This window comes from Liolophura sinensis, chromosome 5 (assembly GCF_032854445.1).
Source record: "Liolophura sinensis isolate JHLJ2023 chromosome 5, CUHK_Ljap_v2, whole genome shotgun sequence".
Classification (NCBI taxonomy): Eukaryota; Metazoa; Mollusca; class Polyplacophora; order Chitonida; family Chitonidae; genus Liolophura; species Liolophura sinensis.
The window spans coordinates 17,147,418-17,155,231 of record NC_088299.1 but is presented as its reverse complement, the minus strand read 5'-3'; positions in this window follow the sequence as shown (position 1 = coordinate 17,155,231).

Below are 7,814 nucleotides of genomic sequence, written 5' to 3'. Positions count from 1 at the left end.
AAGCATAACAAGTTTCAGTCATGTACAATCAGAAGACGTTCAGTCATGTGTTACAAACATAACACGTTTCAGCCATGCACATCTATTACAAATATAACACGTTTCAGGCATGCATTACAAGCGCACTACGTTTCAATCATGAACATGTATTACAAGCGTAACACATTTCGGCCATGAACATGTATTACAAACGTAACACGTTTCAGCCATGAACATATATTACAAGCATAACACCTTTCAACCAAGAACATATATTACAGGCATAACACGTTCAGCCATGAACATGTATTACAAGCGTAACACGTTTCAGCCAGAAACACGTATTACAATCGAAACACCCTTCATCCATGTAATATAAACAATATAAGTTACATCACCATGAAATATATGTGAAACAGAACGAAGCTACCACTGATGGCGATCGGTCTTAATACAATGATCAAGATGGAAGTGTCTACGAATCATGGTTTGGTTGTACTCTCGACAATCTTTCACTGCTCTTTACCGGTTTGATCTCACTATTGTGTCCCAGCCTGTTAACATCGCCCAATATTCCAACGTGTGACAACACTTTTTTCGAACCAGAAGACGCTGGAAACATTTTCAGTTTAATTTCAGGCTTTTTTTTTTAGTTTGTATGCTATCATTTTTCAGTATTTATTTCAAAGTAAGGCTTGGTATTTTCTTGGCTTACTAATTAAACTTTATTTATAATCAAGAAAATTAATCCATTGTATCTTACCATGCTCGCGGACATAAGGAATCGCAATGGAACGCTTTTCTTTGCTCCACAAATAGCCACTAGTCAGCAAGAAAAAGTTTGTCACTTGATGTACTCTCATTACACTCATGCATACAGTTGTTGTTTGTATCAGAGATATGAGGGTTTCTGACGCCTTATTCCAGGAAATAACAAAAAGGTCAAAGAACAGCTGATGGAGTGCTGACTTGGCATTCAAAGTAAAACCGATATTCAAAAATGTCGTAAAAACTGCAGCAATATAGACCTGGCAAAGAGGGTGTAATATTGTCAAACAATTTTTATTGTTCCCGTTGTTGGAGAAACACCCAAAAGGTCATGAAAACGATTTATCATTGCAGATTGTTAGCTCATATGTTCTCACTAACCGAAAGAAACGAACGACGATCTAAACTATATAGACATTATTGCTCCACTCTTTGTTAATAAATCATGTTGTCGATACATACCGTAATTCTTCAACCTTTTCGCATTTTTACAAGGTGTATATTCAAGCATATAATGAAGGAATTATTCTGTGTTGATAAAATTGTGTTGATTGTCAAGCACTGAAACTGACCAATCCCAAAAATGTTGCTTGACCTCCAAAATAAAATGGAAAATGTGCATGAAGTGCACTGAATGTTGCTCTTTCATATACGAAAAGGTTGAGGAATTACGATACCACCTGACCTTCACAATGAAAAAGTAAACGATAAAGCTATTTACCCTTCCTTTGGGTAATTGCCCATGGGCCAGGACCTACGGTGATACCACCCAAGGTGGTCAGTTCTTTGTCAATTTATATTTCTGCATGATAACCCTCACAGATGAGTACTTTGGTGATCTCCCTTTTAATTCACTTTCAAGGTGCTGACTCACAGCTGTCAATGAAGCCGAACTGACTGGTCACTTATTCCCGGTTCCTTGTTGTAGCCTGGGCTGCAGAACCGGGTCATCGCTTACCGCTACATATATGTTTATATAGAAGACATTCATTATACTTCTGTGCACGTATTGTGCACTGGTATAAAGATTTCAACTTGTCCCTCCCTACAACCTTCGTCCATCCATCCGTCTGTCTCTCAATCAGTTCGCCCACCCGCACGTATGTTTGTCTGTTTGTCTCAAATATGCAACAAAAGATTAAATTCTAATACGTGTAAGGTAAATCAACACTTTGGGATATATAATATTAATGGCTCTTTGTGCCGCCCTGAAAGGAAATTGCGTATCAAAAGGATTAATTATATAAACGTTCCACCTCCGTTATATTGGGTAAATATGGGGTCTTTATTATATTAAGGTCTAATATGTATAATGTAAATGGCTCTGATAACAAAACTGTCCCTTGTACCACTCTAGAAAGACATTTTCCAGTGGGTAAATATGGGGTCTTTAGGTTTTCTCTGACCCTTAATTAGATCCACCCACCTTGATCGATCTACCCATAGCTGTGAAAAAATGACTGTGAAATTGAATTAGTTTCCTGTGTGCCACTCTAAATGGCTATTAACCCTGTTCAAATGTCCTCTATCGTGCAAACAAAAGCAAGTTCAAGTCTAGAAATTGGGGTCTTTCTCTCTTTCTGTCTGTTATTGACTCTGGCCATTTGTGCTACTCTAGAAAGACATTCTGGACTGAAAGATTCAATATATGAACGTCCCATCCAATTTTTAGTGAGTAAATATGGGACTTCATGTCCTCCGTAATCCTTAGTTAGAACTATCCATCTGGATCGCCCTGTCCATACCTGTGAAGAAATGGGTATGAAAGCATATTAATTTCCTTTGTGTTGCTCTAAATGCCTATTAAATCTGTTCAAATGTCTGTCCTGTACACAGCACTTAGTTCAGGCCAATAAAAAGGGGTTTCCTGTCTGTAAAGACCCCCAAATGACTGAGACATATGGCAAAACACATATGGTAGTGTGTGGAATAAGCACCAATTGCGCTGTGCTAGAAAGGCATTGTTGACTGAGAGATTCAATATGTGAACGTCCCATCCAAGATTTATTGGGTAAATATAGGGTCTTCATGTTTTCATCGATCTATCCATACCTGTGAAGAAATGGCTATGCAATGGTTAGTTTCTTATGTGCCTCTATAATTGGCTATTCAATCTGTTCAGAGGTCCGCTGTTGTAAAATCCTTGATGGAACGTTAATATGTTGAATGTTGTAAGTGCACAAGGTCCTCTTAGGGCAGCACAATTGGTGGATTTGCCCTAGAGCCATTTAGATAATATATATCAGACCTTAATGCTTTACTGCATATCTAAGTCATTTTGGGTCTACAGAGGCAAGAGGCATTTTATTGATCTTAAGTTTGATTGGTGTTCACGACAGAGAACATTTGAACAGATGTAATAGCCATTTAGAACGGCACAAAACTGGCTAATGCATTTCCATAGTCATTTACTCTTATATATTGATAGAACCTTCATTTATTGAATCTTTGAAGTGCACAATGTTCTCCTGGAGCGGCATAAATGACAGTTTTGTTATAAATATGTGTCATTTTGGGGTCTATATAGACAGGAATACCCCATTTTATTGACGTAAACTTAATCTGGCGTGCGCCACACAGGACTTTTGAAGACATATGAAAGCACTTTACAATGGCAAATTAAATAAATAAAAAATAAAAAAATAAATAAATAAATAAATAACGTGATTCCAAATCATATACTTCTCATTGATGGATACCATGATTAAGATAAAGCTGTCTTCCGGATGACACACAGCCTAACTAATGGCCGTGGAGGACATGAATACCCCATATTCACTCGATGAACATTAGATAGAACGTTCATATTTTGAATCTTCTAAGTGCATAATGTCTTTCTGGAGGGGCACAAGTAGCGGTTTTGTCACCGAAACCATTTAAATTTTACATATTAGACTTCAATCCTTTATTGTAAATGTGGGTCATTTTTGGGTCTATCAAGACAGGAAAACCCCATTTTATTGACCTTAAGTTGGATCGGTGTGCACAACAGAGGACCCTCGAACAGATCTGATAGCCATTTAAAGCGGCAGAAAAGAAATTAATGCGATCATATAACCATTTCTCGACAGGTGTAGATAGGACGATGATGGGTGGGCTTACTTGAGATTCCTAGAGGACTTGAAGACCCCATAGTTTCCCAACAAAACTGAATGGAACATTCATGATTGAAAGCTCCTGGTACACAATGTCTTTGTAGACCCGCACAAATGCCGGTTTTGTCACCAAAGCCATTTACATTATAGATATTTGACGTTAATGTTTTGCTATATAATAATCATTTTAGGGACTATACAGACAGGAAGACTTCATTTTATTGACCTTAAGTTGGACTGGTGTGGACGACAGAGGACATTTAAACAGATTTAAAAGCCATTTTGGAGGCAAAAAAGAAGCTAATGCGACTTCAGAGAAATTTTATCACAGGAAGATGAAGACCCCATATTTACCCCATCAATAAGAATTGCATGGAATATTCATTACTGAATTCTTCTGGTACAAAATGTTTTTCTAGGGCGGCACAAATGGTGGTTTTGTCACTAGAGCCATTTATGTTTTATAGCATGTCTGGGTCATTCGGGGTCGATGCAGACAGGAAATCCCCATTTTATTGACCTTAAGTTGGATTGGTGTGCACGACAGAGCACCTTTGGACAGATTTTATAGCCATTCAGAGCGAGCCAAAAGAAACTAATGCGGTTCCATAGCCATTATTGATCGGACGATCAAGACGGATTTGCCGTAATTAAGAGGGGGGGGGAGGTTCCTCCTCGGCTCAGTTGGTTAGTGCGCCAAGGCAACGTAATGACCCAGGAGCCTATCACCGATGCGGCCGCTGTGAGTTCAAATCCAGCTCATGCTGGCTTCCTCTTGGGCCGTAGGTGGTAAGGTCTGGCAACAGCCTGCGGATAGTCGTGGGTTTCCCCGGGCTCTGCCCGGTTTTCTCCCACCATAATGCTAGCTACCGTCGTATAAATGAAATATTCGTGAACAAAACACCAATCAAGTAAATTAATAAATAAGAATCAGAGAGATCATGAAGACCCCATATTTATCCGATAAACACAATGTCTGTCTAGAGCGACATAATCAAGACTGAAACTAACTGATGTAACGGGTGGACAAATGAGGTATATTTAAGTTTCCTTCTACGAGAAGGTGTTCAGAAAACTCGAGTATGACGTGGAAATGACCAGACACCTTGCACCGTTAAATAAGGGAATAGTCGACATGCGAGTGCATCGTCTGGACCCTCACCTATTTCAGCATAAGGAACCTGGAATAGATAACTAGCCGCTAACTTCAGCTTGGTCAACTATGATGTATTTACCAATAACGTAGTTATTTCATTCCTTACTTAACTTTGAAACAGCTTTATTTTCCCTTTGGAAACATTTCATTTACAGACGTTTTTGTTGCTGACTAAATATATCTTAAGCCTATAACAAATATGTTACCTAGAAGATTGGGAAAAGTATTGCACTGTTGCAATTGCCTGCGGATTTTATTTTACAAAAGCACATTCAGAGGCTATTTTTAAATAGTTTTAGAATGAAAAAAAATGAACTGTATAAAATCAGCCCAAGATGGCCTAGCAGACAGTTTCACAACGGAAATAACTAAATCATAAAGTGTTTTTGCATTCCTAATTTTCATTTGAATTCAGTGTCCCAGTGGTTTTCTGAATGCATTGAATGGATGTATTTTTGAGTGTAGCGCTGCTTTGCGCATTAATGTATTGGTATTGCTTTACACTTCATTTATTCGTCCCAAACCGGTACCTGATTGTTTTTGTCTACACTGTTTTCCAAACTGTTTTCAAAACGAATCATAGTATTGAATCGGAACTTGGTACAGTCCTTTACCTTAGCAAGTTATACATTATGTTCCAGTTTCAAACCGGTGTGTCCAGTTTGTGCAACACTGTAACCTTTTGTCCTAACAGTATTCCTGACTTCAAAACGGTTTATCGTGATGCACGATACTGGTTACAGATCATTTTGGAGTGACGGACCCCTGTATGCGTAATTTGAAAACGATGTTTGACGAAGCACGAATACTATAGTTGAACAAGAAAAAATTGGACAACAATTTACGATTTGTAACTAATTTAGTCCATAAGAGTTTCTCCATCTGCAAAGTTCCACGAAAATCGGTTGCAAAATGTAGGAAGCCTAGTGTGACAAGTTCCCGTTTCACTTATGCCGAGGTTTCCTTATCAAACAGCTGTAACTTCATTATCAAACAGCTGTAACTTCATTATCAAACAGCTGTAACTTCATTATCAAACGGCTGTAACTTCATTATCAAACAGCTGTAACTTCCTTTTCAAACAGCTGTAACTTCATTATCAAACAGCTGTATCTTGGGAATCTGATGAAATGCAAGCAAACAGACACGTGCACATCTAAGTGCACGTCAACACAGCTGTAATGTTTAATCCAGATTGTCGTCTTCAAACAGCGATAACTTGAAATATAACTTATAACTTAAAGATAAAAGAAATGCAACAAAATGCTATCATGCACATGTTCCAACTTCCATGAAAAAAAGCAAATGTGCTGACATGGCCTGATGGCATTGAAATCTCTGTATTCTATTACATCAAAAAATATTTCACGGAATGAAATAATGTTTACCTAAAAATCATATTCAAATTAAAAAACTGATACGCAAAAGTAATCAAAGTAGTAGAAACTGAATGATACTAATTATATATGGAACATATATCGAAAGGTTACATGATAATGGTATTATCTTACTGTCTCATCAAAGTGACAAATCAATGTGAAATTGAATTAGCACAAGACTTCAAAATAAATAATGTATCAGTGTTGAAATAAAATCCACATTTAAAATAGCAATTCACTTCTGAAATATATATTGACATTTTTGAAATCATCCTGCTGCCTACTTTTGAAAAAAGTTTTTAAAATGGTCAATATTTTATCATACAATTTAAAAACAAAACAAAACAAAACTGGCATATGTTTCCAGTACGGCTTCCATACACAACAGGCTTTTATCTACATAAGAGCTAAACGTCTTTATTTATCAGTTTATGCTTTGAAATGTTTTGTACTGGCTGGGCAAAGAGTAAAATATGCTTATTAATGAACTTCTTTAGAATGTCTTAACGCTTCAATGAGTTATTAACACCAATAGGTTTAAAATAGTGGGAAATACGACCAAAAAATGTAGACCATAATCCACAATACCTACCGGTGAAATACAAAAAATGGTGGTTCTGGAGAGCAGAGAAACCAGTGAACGAGTCGTAAAAGTATGTAATAGGGGAATAACAAATAAAACATAATTAGCAAGCGTAAATTACCATCAACCCAATAAAAGCTGCCATCACGTTCGTTTGCACCAGCCCATGTGTAGGCCTGCTTTCCATCAAGACTGCGGCTACTATCTCAAAGATGTGCGCTTTGAACTACCGGCCACCCATGTCTCTGTACTCATTGGCCACAGCTGACAACGTGCGACTCCTCTCGTGCAGGACGTAGAAAAGGTGTCCACGAATGCAGTCCTCCATCCTCCAAGGTTGTTACACCATCCTTGCATTGCGCCCTTGTTAAGGAGACGCTCTGAAGAACAGTATGTGTTACATTAAATTTAGACCAAGTTCGCGCATTTCTTAGTGTAGGCCCTATGTGTTTTTCGTTGTGAATTTCTTTACCGATAAAATTTCGATAGATGTATATGTAGCACGACAACTGTTACTTGATACTTGCCATAATGTTAGTCTTTGCATTGGCTGTCACGTGTATGGCGAGTCTCCTGTGCCAGAAACAGACGCGATAACTCTCACTGTTGTAAAATGGTAATACTGCCGGTCAGAATCATGGTCAGTACATTTGTTTTAACGCTTTACCAAGAAGGCAAAGTATTAATGTGTTATCAGTTTCTTACCAATAGCTTTCATATATTCCCGTTACTGTGATTGAGTTGGCCGTTAAAAGATTAGTATATACGTTAGAATTATGTAAAATAATGGCCAGTAAAAACTATACAAGCTAAAGTTCTTTTCACTTTTTAAAATTTTTCAAAATGTGTTATAA